Below are 14,971 nucleotides of genomic sequence, written 5' to 3' on the forward strand. Positions count from 1 at the left end.
TGGGTAGAATGCCTAGTGGGGGCTGGGCGGTCTTGTGGCCTTGGAGCCCCAGCAGATTTTGTTTTTTCTCCAGCTGTGTGGAGTTTTTTTTTGTGTTTTTCTGTCCTCCCTGGCCATCGGACCTTACTTTATTATTTGTTAATTAGTACTGCCTAATTTTAATTTTATTTTTAAATGTTTTCTTTCCTCATCTTGTAAAGAACTTTGAGCTACGTTATTTGTATGAAAACATTCTATATAAATGAATGTTGTTGTTGTTGATTGTTTTACACAAAGTATCATGCGATTTTAGAAAATATAGTCTATATAGCTTTTGTAACAATTAGTGTTTTCCATTTGGAAGCCACTGATTTGTGCACTTGCATGTTGCAAAAATTACTGCTGAGCTGTATGTAGCATACAGCATTTTCTGGCCTTGCAAACACTGTTTTATGCAATTGAAGATTACTGAGAATTATACAGTATAGATACTGTATCAGTGCAGGGATTCATACCTGGACAGATAGGTTGACAAAATTAATAAAAGTAAATAGAGTTTTACTGGTGCAAATTAGTGCAACATGCAAAGTAATGTTAACAGAGAAACACTTTTACATTTTGAAAATTTTGTTTAAGGCAATGGTTTCATTGGAGTTCCACCGTGTATTCTGTCTTTTCATAACTGGTTATGTTCCTTTTATTTGGTAACTAGCTACACATCTAAGACAATTTGAAATCTAAGTAATTAAACGTAAACCTCAGTGTTTGCAGTGCATCACTTATTGGAACGTATTTTGTAATGCATGTTGTAATAAAATGCACTGCATTTGTCATTCCAACAGATGGTGCATCACAAACACTATCTCTACTTTTACAAATCTCATAACAAATGTCATATAACAGAGACATAGCAACTGGACGGACACACAGATACACAGACATTTGTCTTTTTATTAAGGTAAGCTGTAAGCTGATTTCTGTCCATCCAGATATATTCCCTATTAACATTTGCAGTGTGCCACAGTGTGTGACAAACTGATAAAGAAAGAAAAAGAAAGCACAACTCTGACAGGTGTCTTTCACCAGGAACATTTTAACCAGGTATATTATATATAATACTAGGTTAGTGAAATACCGGTTACTAAGTTCTTTTTTTACATGCACCAGTCCATCTGTTTTCTATGCTGCTTTGCACAGTCTTTGGTTGCAGAGAACAGGAGCCTATCCTAGCATCGTCAAGCATGGGTATGAAGTATATTTACATACAGTATATTGCAGCACCCAGAGGATTGCTCTTTCAGGAGAGGCAGGACAAGAGTCTGCACTGACAGAGTATAGTAGACATGGGGGGCAAGATTCTTTGGAGACCCTTCTTAAACATGGGGGAAGGGGTGTGGCAGAAGCTGGAACACAAAAACAATAGTGGGAGAGTGGGAGTTGGGGGTTTTTAAAGTGTTAGTGGTACAAGAGAGACAGGTTGAACAAGAAGTTAGTGAGCAGTTGTTAGATATAGCAGCCCTGCCAACAATGCAAGTCCATATAGAACAACACTGTAAATGTGAGATAGCTTCATATTTGTTGTTTTAGCAGGTTTCTCCTGTAGCCCGTAATACCTGGAACACAGCTGTAGGCACATTAGGTTCAGTATCCTTTGTGTTACAATAATTAAGCCTGATTTGTAGCTAAATTTTATTTGCTGTGTGTCTGCCTTATTTCTATCGTTTTTGTATTTGTTATTATGCACTGTAAAGGATGGCAAGCATGAGAGGCCAATCCAGTAATTTGACAAGAAAGAAAGCAGGGCATTCCTTACTTCAGTAAGGAGATCGATAGAAGGTGCCAACACCGTAATGGAAATCTGGCGTCCTGGATGGGCTCAGTCAAGGGTCCTAATCCAGCCGGGAAGCCAGCATGCTGGAATGACAGGGAGATATAACTTACAAAACTATTCACCAAGACAGTAGACTGGCAGCATCCATTGACTATGGTATCCATGCAGATACCAGTAGGGAGTGTTGGAAACTGGCCTGTTGGTTTCCTGGAGTGTGACCGGGGGTGCTGCAAGAACTTGAACTCCTTACTTTTGTGTGGCTTGCACCTGACCTAGAAGTACTTCCAGTGGACAATGCCCTGGTACAGGAAGTACTTCTGGGTCTTGTATAAGAGAAAAAGGTTTTCCTCCTTCAGCTTGAGTTGCAGTTAGGTGGAAGAAGGACAAAACTTGCCAGGTAGGAGTGAAGGTAGAAAAAGGAGAAGAAAGAAAGAAGTAAAGACAGAAAGAGAAGACAGAATTGTGATTGTGTTTAACAAAAAGTCTATTTTTAAGGTATTTACTGTAATAAACCTTACTGGGACTTGTGTCTGTAAGGTTGTGTTTGAGATTTGGGGTGCTGCAATGTCCCCTAATGGTCACAACATATACATTGTACACATATCATCTTACTGTAAGGTACAACCATCCTCTGTCACCAGCCAGAATGCTGCTCTACTACATAAAGAATGCTGCTATAGTCCAAGCATTTCTTACATCCTCATTAATATGTTAATCACTCTGTTAGCAGAATTATTGCAAACCACATTTTCAATTGGCTTTCCTGCACTAAGTATTGGGAGACTAACAGACTGCAACAAATTCAAAATGCTACTTCTAGTGTTCTGACTTGGAACAATGTGAACATCACTCCTCAGCTGGCTCAACTACACAGACTTCCAGTACATTATCAGATTATCTTAAAGAGAAAGGTAAGAGTATTAATATGAGCTCAGAAAACATAAAAAGAGTGAATTGCTTATCATGGAGGTTAAGGTTTAAAATATTTTTTTAGTTTGGTGTTTGCGATAGCTGGCCAGTAATGAGGCCATCCATTAATATTCTTTGATCAATAGTGCCTAAGGCCGGAAATTGATCAAAATGTGTTAAACTAACTTTATACCCACATCACAATCTATAAAAAAACAAATTGCCAATATTTAGGCCATTGGTAGATTGGATAACGATGTCACATCGCAAATCTCGGGGGCTTGATTGTGATCTTCATGTAGTCTGCCTGTTTTCACGCCTCCTATAAGGCATGCAGGTTAATTTAACTGGCAACTCTAAGCTGGTTCCATGGGTGTGTGAACTGATGTGTGTGGGGTCTGGACCTGCGATTTGAGTGTGCCCTATCCAGGGTTGTTCCTTGCTTTGCATGTTGCCAAGACAGGCCTAGCTCTTCATGACCCTTAATTAGTTGTTAGACCTGTGAATTGTATTTTATATCATCTCTACCATATAGTCTGTTCATTCTCCACATCTGTCAATTCAGCACCCCAGCTCTGCTCAGCTTGGCTCACCATTGCTAACATCTGCCAAGCGTGTACGTACCCTTTGTGTAGTGATTGATTACCAGCTATCCTTCACTTCAGTCTTGCGGATTCACTCTATTCAACATCCGCAAAATCAGACGTTATCTGACAGAGTAAGCAGTCCAGACTACGGTCATCAACAGGGTCTGGTGATGCCACCTCTGCATGGCATCAGATCTTGAGATAGACTCTTTTCATGTGTAGCTCCTACACTCTTAAAAATAAAGGTGCCAGAGGGTTTCTTCAGAGCAATGCTATAGGTGAACCATTGTTGGTTTCCAAAATACCCGTCCACATGAAGGTTCCAGAAAGACCCGTTATTTATTTAGATCTGTAATATACTCCATAAAATAAATAACCATGAACTGACTGTAGCAAATTTGTGAAATACCAATATGTTATGATTTTGAAAGGACTGTTGCTGCATCCAATAACATAGGTTTTCTCAACCAGTTAGTGTCCTGCTAGGTTGCCTAGAATAAATTAAAGATTTCTGTTGTTTTTTTACACAAGAAACTTTTTCAAAGCATAAAGAACCTTTCCTAGAATGAAATGGTGGTTTGTTAAGCAAGAGTTTTACAAGGAACCACACAACCCAGTCAAGGAACAAGAAGTGTCATTGAAGAACTTGTGCTGCCTACCTCCATTACTACTTCTGACTCCCTCGATGTGTTTAAGAAGCGTTTAAGGATTCTCTGGTTTAGTGCATTTCTGTCCGAAATTATGATTTTTAAAGAGTTGTAACTATATTTTGTTCCGAGCTGTTCATTTTTGATTATGAATCCTGTAACGTTGTCCTGTAACACTTGTTCCTAGGAACAACCTTCCGGATGTTTACTCGATTATGTTGACCCCTTTTGTAAGTCTCTTTGGATAAAAAGTGTCTGCTATTTAAATACATCTAAATGTAAACAGACGTACGTACAGGTTAACTGGCGGTAATAAAAATTCTCGGTAGTTTAGTTTCTGCCTTGATGCCTGCGGTCGATGTTGCTAGGACAGCCTGCTGTTCTCCTCTCAACAAAAACTGAGCAAAGCGGTTTAGAGTAAAGACGGACGCACGTACAGCTTTCACACAATTAAAAGTATTTTACCGATATAACATACATATACAATACAGTAAATGTTGTATCTGATATTTTGTTTGCAGCGATTCCTTTACAGTCTAAACGTAGTAATAGTCGAGTTAACTATAGCTAATCTCATTCGCCATAGTCACACAGATTAGGGAGCACTGATTTACTGTTCCCGGCTCGTCGATTCCGCGGCATGGAATTTCCTCACGCAGGAACTCCCGAGTCTCAGTTTGATTGATGTGAAGCTCCTCCAATAGGCTCTCCATCTCTCGACACCCTCTTTGACATCCTGTCCAAGGCAAAACTTGGTATGTTTTTTTGAGCCGAATACTCGGGGAATGTGCCAGTGAAAAGAATCAAAGATGGGATTTATATAATGGATAACATACTGAACAAATAAGGTAAGTTTTGACCCGGGGATATACGAAAGAATGGGTGTATGAGGGGAGCGAAACGCTGAACGGTGGGTGCCGGAGTAGAGTATCCGAAGAGCAGTCCGTAAAGTTATCCTCAGACCGGAGCGGCGATCTCTCAAGTGCGCGTGTTGTCCCAACTGCACAGCCGCCTTCATCGTTGGAGATTCCTTTAAGTAAATCATTGCACTTTCGAAGTGGGTGTGATTTTGTGCGCCAAAAAGAGTTTGGGTGGAGAAGCAAGAACAGAACAGAACTTAGTTGAAGCGTAGCGATCGGTTTGTGTATCTGAAATCGAACTTCTTGATCAGTCTGAGAAATAAGTGCACGTTGTCCACTACAGCCGGCAACACAGCCCCTTCCCGACCACCCCCCTTTGTAAAACAGGCTATCCACTTTCCTGCTGCTCGTGTAAATTGTCAATCAATTAAAGTATTTTCAGAACCTGGGTTAAATTATTCTTTAATCTCTGCTAAAAGAACATTTTTAAAACGGCAGTATGACTGCGAGTCCCCAAGATTTACTTTCAGAAGGCATAAAAACTCGAAGTGCAGGAATCTTGTGCCTGTGTAGTTTTATTTTGGTAGTTTGGTTTGTTTATTCGCTTGGGCAAAAAAGAAAACATATTTCCACACAAAAAGCGACTTTGTTAGACAGTGGCATCCCGTCCACGGACCATTTCTTTCGGTAAAGGTTCGGGCTCCAGCGTTCTGCTTTTCCAAACCTTAATGAAGAGACTTCAAAAGCAGAGGTGGACTTTTAACGGGATCGTAAAAGCCACATACATTGCTCAAAGTCGTTTTGACTTCTTATTTCTTGTTGTATGCAAATATTTACTTTATTTCTTTTTTTCGTTTATTTATACTTAAGAAGTTCTAAATAAATAAAGTTAGCTTTGCCTCCGGGGCGTGTTTTCTGTACTTATCAATTTTTCAAGAGTGCTTTGGTAGGTTGCCTCACTTTACAGAAGAACGGCGTGTTAAACAATAGTTAACACGAATGAAAAAACCGACAATAACTTCCACTATCAACTCTGGACTTGTTAAAGCTGCCTAAATCAGACCAGCCAAGAAAAAGTCATTCGTAATTAACACTTTTATGCGTACATTTTAAACAAGGACGGGAAAAACACTGTAAAATAGATTTGTTACGTTCTGCGTAACAAGCAGACGTACGTATATCGCGAAGTATGTCGCAAAGGCAAATTTATTCATTTTAATGACACCATGACCCCGAAAATGTTAAGGAGTTTTCCTGTAACATATCTAACATTATTTGCTGACGTATTTCAGTGACAAATGTCCAGAGACAATTTCCTTTGTTTAACAATATTGGTCTTGTGTAGCATGTAGTGGTATGAGAGTATTCGAGGCTGCCATTTCAAAGACTAGAGAGCTATAGCTAAATTGTTAAGAATGTAACAGTGAACTGTTTATCTTTTGCAATTCAGAAATGTGTTTGAAGTGATTAAACCATTCACCTTATGTATTAAAATCTACTGATTTGCCATTAGTCCACTTAGCCCGTAGAACCCCAAAGATGGTATGTTTTTATAAAAGCTTAACCTCATAAATTTGCAATTTGTACATGTTTTGAAAGTGTTTGAACCATTGAGTATTAAACTCTAAGGGTCATCCATTACGCCACATTTCCAGTAGAAGGACTCTTACCTGTGATAGTTCTGTATTTAGTGAGTGATATAATCTATTCTTGTGTTTTGCTTTGAAAATTGACATGGTGCTCTGTGCCAGCACTTGGTGGGGAGTGCTGTGTAAGAACAAAGTTGTTTGTTCTCTGGTATTGTATTTCTGAGATGGCAAAGATAGAATGTCTATTCAACTCTGTGATGAGGATTACTTGTGTTCTGTTCTGTGTATTGTATTTATACAATTTTTTGACACCCATTGCACGCCCACCCTAAATCAAAGGGGTTCTCTCTCTCTCTCAATATTGCCATTCCCACAATTTCTTCCATTTTTTTTTCCTTACAAAGTTTTTTTCTTGTCTTCTTAGACAGTCGAGGCTGGGGTACTGTCAAAAAACAGGGTCCATTGAAGTCCATTTTAGCATTCCTTCTGTGATTTTGGGCCATACAAGAAATACATTGTTGTTGTTGTTGTAGAACACACTAAATTAAAAGTTTAAATAAAAGTATCACCTTGTATAATGCTATTTTCAGATATATGAATGATAAGATTGTGAGATACCCGAAATTTATTTGTTTTTCTTTTATATTCTCATTAGTGTTAACTCCTTGTATCAGAATCCTTCATTTACTGATTTTTACGAATTTAAGATTGAATATACTGCCAACCTAATTCTTGATTTACAACTACCCAATCTGGATTAAAAAAAGGACTGGTAAATAATTTTGTTAATCAGTAATGCTCAAGTTACCAATTCACTTAAAATTCAATTCTGATCTCCACTGTTATCTCTCCACTCAACAACAGTGTTTTATCTCCAGTCACAGTCTTGGGCCTGTTGACAGAAAGGATTAGAATTTTCCAACTGTCCCTAAAATATATCAATTTATGCATCATCAAGTGCTCCTGTGATTCAACATTTCTTGAAGGATTGTTCTGTCTTTTTGTGCACATGTTCCTTCTGAAAAATATATACAGTATTTGAAAGGGTTATTAACCTCCGGGTGCTCCGGTTTCCTCCCATATGCAGCATAGGGGAACTGGCATTGCAAAATTAGCTCTGTTGTTTGTGTGTGTGTGTGTTTTCACCCTGTGATGGACTAGCACCCCATCCAGGGATTGTTCCTGCCTTGCTCCCAATGCTTGCTGGGAGAGGCTGTAGATTCCCCATGGTCCTGCTCAAGATAAGCAGGTTTGAAAATGGACGGATGGAAGGAAGGCTTGTTAATTTTACATATTCCTTATTTGATGTTGGTTTTAGTTTTAGATATAACTAATTTGGTGATGCAAAGCAAAGTCTTTTTTTCTCATTCTTTCTAATTTTATGATATTTTTTGGAGTTAAATCGTTATATGCACATTATGTGAAGTTAGGAGCTTTTCCTTTCATCCCTTCTGTGTCTTTTCCCTTTGTTTTTGTTGTTGCTTTTCCAAATTAAATAACTTGCTTTACTGCATTAGGATATAGATGTAGACTGGAGTGTGTATTTTAAAATCCTATGAATGAATTATATGCAGATTTTAAATATTTCAAAAGGTTTTTAACAAAAAACTCTTTAATCTCAAACAATGTGAAAGTTGAATAAGTTAGAATAGTGTTCAGGTTTTACAGAGCTGAGGGAACAAAAGAGAAGAGAGTACTCAGTCCATCAAGCATGTTTGACAAATGTGTGTTATTAAAAGACACCTCACATTAGGAGTTGGTGTTTCATGGCATGCAATTGCCAAAGAAGCTCCATTGTAAGGCTGTGTCAGTATGCCTCTGCAAAAGTAAAGAAAGTAAAGGTTATTTCCAAGCTAAAATAAAATACAAACGAAGGTTTGAGACACACTATTTAATCTAATAAAGGTGAGAGTAAAGCAAATGCGTTTAAAATGAACTGAGAAGGGCTTGTTACCAAGATGAATGTTTAGGTTCCATTTATCATTATTTTTCAAAACTATTCTAAGTCTTCCCAAGTTAGATCTTACAATTTTGTATGTTGTGGGACTGTGCCAAAAATATCTGTATTGATTTGGCTAGACTACATTTTGAATATTTTGTACTTTGCGTGGCTTTGTGGGTTGAATTTGAACACTCTAAAATGTTTTGAGCTTTTTCATTCAGAAGGGAACTGTCATCAGCACACATTACTGTGATACTAGTAAGGGTCACTACATGGCTCCGAGTCTCTATGTACTGCGCAAATTGTCGATTAGGCCACTGTTGCACTATATGACTTCCAGTTGGAGAGCATGTCATACTTAACAACTGTAATTGCTGGATCTCGCTGCCTTGAGGATATCAGATGACATGACTAGATTTTACATAGGAAGACGGAATTTATACTTCCTCGTGAATTCCCATTAGTTTCAAATTTCCCACTGCAGCACAAAGTATTGCAAGGTTGATGCATTTTGGTATCTAGTCAACGTGAAACATTTTGTTTTCCTTTTTTCCAATCTTTTGAGGTTTGACAATAATGAAATGTTGAATAGACATTTGCGTCGTCCTCATAGTGTCACAAACTGTTTACGTGGTTCAAAACACCTGCTTTCCTTCATTTCTTGTGGCTGTCTTTGTTCTTATCTGGTCTAATTTTTGTAGAATTTACTGGGCATTTCTGTACTTGTTGATGTTATATGCATTGTACTTCCAGCTGAGCACTCAATGGTTGTCAGCTCTCACAAACATAGGAGCCCATCCCATTACTTGCGACCAGTCAAGCCTTTATGATGTGGCTAGTTACAGTACTGTGATCGAGTCAATGCCATGGACAGAAATTATTACCATAATAAAAGGGGTGGAGGCTTCCAGAAAGTGCCACCAAAGCAGGCTCCGATCCTCACTGGCCTCACCCCAAACAGCAAGCCTTCCAACTGCTAACTGCAGGCTTCAACCCAATAAGGCCTTGAACATGGGGCAACTGGCTTTTATAGTTCAAAATACCTCAAATGTATCTGTGAATAACTTTGGATTGATAAATCAAAACAATTAATTTTTATAAATGAATATGTTTAATTACAAAAAAAATAGAAATGTATCAAAAAAGCTCAAAAGAGCAAAACGGAGTTGATTGAAAGGAAATCCACAGTGAACAAATCTGAAAACACAATCGAGAAATAAAATCAGAATGAGTAGAAAAATAGTCAAGGAACTAGGATGTTAGAACTTTAGAACAATCCAGACGAGAAAGCTCACCAGTCCAAAGAAATTTAAAGAAGAAGCAATAAAGACAATTGACCAAGAGACTCCTACAAATTTTCAATGCACAACCTCGGAGATTCTTTTCTCTAGGACTTAACCGGCTAGAGTGGTGATGTCAATGTGGCCATGCCTCTTTCAGTACCACCCACGGAACACAAGGAGCATAGGAGAACAACATAATACATATTGGTAATAAAGAGCACAATATTACCAAACATACCTAATTACAATCAACATAAGAAAAATAATACTTTGAATTAAAAAAGAAGGCACAAAATATGAAAATAAACATGTACCAGGGTATACACCCTTAAATATAACAGTCACATTCTAAAATTGGTGGCAGGTGCACACTGTGTGTGTTTTTGACTCTAGAGGATTATTTTAGTGAAGGCAATAACTGAAAATTGCCGAAAAAGTCAGGTAGTGTGACGATTGCTTTAACAGCAGATTTTTCTTAAAGCCAACACTTTCTAAAGGCCACAACAGGCATGTGATCTGAAACTACTGATCATGTGAATATATGAGTACCTGTGTGGTAAAAATACTGTAAGTGTAACAAGATAAACTGTGAACTTAATAACATAAGAAATTTAACAAATGAATAGAGACTATTCAATCCATCAAGGTTATTTGTTTAGCTAATAGCTAAGCTTCCCAATATCTCACCAGATATTTCTTAAAAGTTGCCAAGGTTTCTTCTTCCACTACATGTCTTGGTAGTTTGTTCCAGATTCCCACAACTCTTTGAATAAAAACGTGCTTTCTGGCTTTGGTTTTAAATGCACCTCCCCTCAATTTCCACTGGTGCGCTTAAACATGAATTCTTCTGAATCTGCTGTATTAATGCCATTGAGAATTTTGAAGACCTGGATGAGGTCCCCACAGAGTCTACTCTGCTTGTGAGTAAACAGGTTTAATTCTCTGAGTCTGTCAGAGCAGAGCATGTTCTTAAGTCTTAGAATGCATCTGGTTGCAGCTTCAAGTGTTGTTATGTCTTTCTTGCTGTGTGGTAACAATAATTGCCCACAATACTTCAGATACAGCCTTACTGGCACATTTTAGAGCCTGAGCATAAAATCCCCCAATTTATATTCAACACTTTCTTCTATATAAGCTAACGTTTTATTTGAATTTTAATTGCTTCTGCACATCTTAGAACAGGAGTTCCCACAGGACTATGACAATTAGGAAAGGCTGCATCACAATTTGGCAAAATTGAGTGGGGTGCGTTGTCAGACTTTGTCGTGGTGCAATCGGTGTCTTGAAGTGTGCCATCATTTACTGTATAAGATCATTTATTAGTTGAGGGCGGCACGGTGGCGCAGTGGGTAGCGCTGCTGCCTCGCAGTTGGGAGACCTGGGGACCCGGGTTCACTTCCCGGGTCCTCCCTGCGTGGAGTTTGCATGTTCTCCCCGTGTCTGCGTGGGTTTCCTCCGGGCGCTCCGGTTTCCTCCCACAGTCCAAAGACATGCAGGTTAGGTGGATTGGCGATTCTAAATTGGCCCTAGTGTGTGCTTGGTGAGTGGGTGTGTTTGTGTGCGTCCTGCGGTGGGTTGGCACCCTGCCCAGGATTGGTTCCTGCCTTGTGCCCTGTGTTGGCTGGGATTGGCTCCAGCAGACCCCCGTGACCCTGTGTTCGGATTCAACGGGTTGGAAAATGGATGGATGGATTTATTAGTTGATGCTCCTGTTGTACAATATGAAAAGAATCGAGTATTGCACATGAAGTTGTCACTTGTGAATGAGACACAGAAGTGTGCATTCTCACGGGTTTCTTGCTGCAGGTGTAGTGTTCATAAAAGGCAAATAACTTTTTTTAAGAAAATGGAATTTGGACCTTGCAGTAATCCACAGAGATGGGCAAGATCTTGTATTGATTTCTGTGTAAGCTCTAATGGTGAAAAATGACTGTTTTCGATGTTTGATTAAATTTTTGCTTGGGTAGGGACAAGTGGGACTGAATTGGATGCAACAGCTGATGTTTTACACTCCACTCTGCCCATCTTTCCTGCTGGCGATCCTGCCAAGTAGTGTAGCAATTGTAACTGTGCGGCGCATATGTTTTTGAACTGCAGTTATCGGGGGACAAAGCTTGTTGAACATGTTTCATTGCTTAGCAGTGTGCCAGAACCAATTGCTTTACGGGGTCTACAATCCCCCCAAACCCCTTGATTGTTGTGTGTCATTTCCTTGTAGCACTTGATGCTTCATGGCATACCCCAAGCCCTAGATCTCCAATTGAGTGTCTAAGCTTCACGGGGAACACATTTATAAGAATATTGAAATTTATAAAAAAAATTGCTCAATTTATATTTATATTTTATGCACTGAGTTAAAAGCTTATTTTGTTTTTTAGTTAAATCTGTTCACTCGCAGTACTGAATGGTTCAAATTGAGGTGTCAAAAATGAGAAATTTGACTTCTTCATCTTCAGATGTGATATTACTTTTGTAGGAGGCGCGACAATAAATCAAACGTTTTCTAGGGGTACAGTGCATAGAGAAGGTTGGGAACCACTGGCTTAGATTATGAATATGCTGTGTCGACATAAAACCCTGGTAATACAGTATGTGAAGACTTGACAATCCATTTGAAACATAAAGGTGAATAGATGCTCCATAACTATGTCATCTTCAACAAAGTTTAATGCTTTCCTCGTTCCTATTTTCAGACTGTAAATACATCTGTTTTCCCCTTATGAACACTTGAGAAGTTAGCCTGCTCTCCCTATGCATCTTCCATGTCTTCTAATAACTGTATACTCTTTACTGGAGAGTTGTGTTGGAATGAGATGATTAAGTATAATAATATCCTGTTCTGTTTTTATGAAGTTATTTATCTCTTGTGATTGTTTATATATCCAGTAACATAAACAGGGAGCATTTCTATTATTAGACTGTAACTCTTATAATGATCACTCCAATCCCATCAAAAATGATGTGCTGTGTAAGCTCTACCTCTCCAATCCCCAAGAACCTGAGAATGTGATTCCGTCATGATTCTCTATAGGCCATGGCTTGTCTTCTGCTGGCAGCATTTGTAGTGGCTTGCTGACATTTGCCTTTGGTTTGGCTAATTAATTTAACAAGCCTTGGTTTTATTTGAGCCACTTCAATGAGTTCACTACCATTGTGTTTCTTCTCTTACTGTACACTCTGACCTTTTCATTTTTTTTTTGGCTCGCTGGACTGCTTGTTTTGTTTTTTTGATTTTTGGTGGTTGCCTGCTCCCCACGGTCTTTCTGGCCTTTATTAGTGTACTGACCTTTGCCTGTTTTGACCCTTCCCTTTTTTGTTACTGAAATGCCCTCTTTGCATTTTGTGATATATTGTAAACAATGCAGCTAATAGCTTTTATCTTCTTTGTTGTCCAGTTTATGTTCAGATTCCCACAAGACTAACAGATGGTGTAAGTGAAAGTGAACTGTGGGGTTTATGGGAAGATCCCCAAAAATTGGCATGTTGTGTTTGTTTCATTATTCTCTGAAGGCACAATCCTTTTTGGCTTCATTTACGCATATTATTTAAGAGCACAATCTTGATGAAGGTATGCTTAGAAACAGAATATATTTGTTAGACAATTAACACCATATGTGTTCTAAACCAATATATTCAACACCTGGATCTTATATTCGTTTGGCATACATTCTATTACATTTATTTATAACCATAATGTGGCAAACATGCCTGCTTGGCACATACACACTGGTGTTTTATTGCTTTTAACCCACTTTATGTAAATTAAATGTTGTTAAAGTAAGTTGTGGAAAAGCAACATTGTTGCATGTGAGTGTGCCTTTCAAAACACTGTGTACTGTATATTCAATTCTGGCTTTCAACAAATGCAGAAGTGAACAAAAATATGTTTGTAAAAGATGTAACTTGTGAATTTCTTAACAGGATGTTTATTTAAGTATTTAAAATTATTAAATCTGTTTTTTTTCTGGTTCTATTTGCTGTTCATGTATTTTATTAAATTCCACAGCATATTCTATGTCTAATAACTACTTTAAGCATCTTTGCTGAGGAGATCCAGACTGCTTTTGTGTAATGCTAACCGCTCGGGGGAGGCTTGCTGCTATGTGTGTCTCTTGAAAATCCACTGAGCTTAATCTTGTACAACAACTACTAGCTTCCCATGGCCACACAGTCTACCCACTGTCCAGATAACACCAGTAGGTCAGGGACAAATCCTGGACAGAGTGCCAGTCCATCACAGGGTGAACACTCACCAAACATATATTATGGCCAATTTAGCATCTTATACACATTATATTTGGGTGGCGCAGTGGTAGCGCTTCTGCCTCGCAGTAAGGAGACCTGGGTTCGCTTTCCGGGTCCTCCCGGTGTGGAGTTTGCATGTTCTCCCCGTGTCTGCATGGGTTTCCTCTGGCTGCTCCAGTTTCCTCCCACAGTCCAAAGACATTTAACTTAGGTGCATTGGCGATCCTAAATTGTCCCTTAGTGTGTGCTTGGTGTGTGTGTGTGTGTGTGTGTGTGCCTTGCTGTGGGCTGGTACCCTGCCCGGGGTTTGTTCCTGCCATGTGCCCTGTTTTGGCAGGGATTGGCTCCAGCAGACCCCCATGGCCCTGTGTTAGGATATAGTGGGTTGGAAAATGACTGACTGACTGACACATTATATTTTCTTAATTATTTTTTTAACTGATGTTTTCTTAATTATCTTTTTTTAAATCGTGACCACCTTTGCTATTTACCTTACATTATTTGTGTGTAACACACTCTTCTAGTGTTTGTCTCATGCAGTGGTTCTCAAACTCAGCCCTGCGTTTTTCCTCCAACTAAGTTCTGTTTTCAATTAGACTCCTAGCCAAATGAAGCAAACTATTACTTCCCAGTTTCTGTGTTTTGAGGTCAATGCAGAAATTTAAAAAAATAAGTTTGGTAAATCTCTTGAGTGTACCAAGCATTTAAGTATGTTACCTGGAGATCATTTCAGGTTTTTTTCTTTTTTAGCTTGGCTTTTAAGATGTTCCTCATTATTATGATTTTCATTCTGCTTTCCAGGTGTTCTGGTTATTTAATATATTAATTACTAATGAACACATAGGTGGGTCTGATGCTGAAAAGGATGTAGTCTTTCAGCATTTAGTTTTGATTGCCTGGGTATCTGCTTTGCTCATTGTTAAATGTCATTATTAGAACACAGATAACTTATTTATAAGTCTAGACAGCATTACTATGAACACGGAGAAAAAGCTAATAAGCTTTTAGCTCAACAAATTCATAAACAAGAAGTTCACAATGCAATACCAGTAATCACCAACAAGAATGGAGAAGAAATCATCGACCATAATAAAATAAT

The 14,971-nt window shown here is 38.6% G+C and overlaps 1 protein-coding gene across 1 annotated transcript in view; it reads left to right on the top strand.

Moving 5' to 3' along the window:
* The first annotated feature begins 4,651 nt into the window (after positions 1 to 4,651).
* Positions 4,652 to 14,971, top strand: part of il11ra (interleukin 11 receptor, alpha) — a 193,397-nt gene continuing 183,077 nt past the window's right edge. Inside the window, exon 1 of the mRNA XM_028805013.2 lies at positions 4,652 to 4,801. The gene's annotated coding sequence lies outside the window, so the exon portion shown is untranslated. The remainder of the gene's footprint in view (positions 4,802 to 14,971) is intronic.

The sequence above is a fragment of the Erpetoichthys calabaricus genome, chromosome 7, assembly GCF_900747795.2.
Source record: "Erpetoichthys calabaricus chromosome 7, fErpCal1.3, whole genome shotgun sequence".
NCBI classification, from domain to species: Eukaryota; Metazoa; Chordata; class Cladistia; order Polypteriformes; family Polypteridae; genus Erpetoichthys; species Erpetoichthys calabaricus.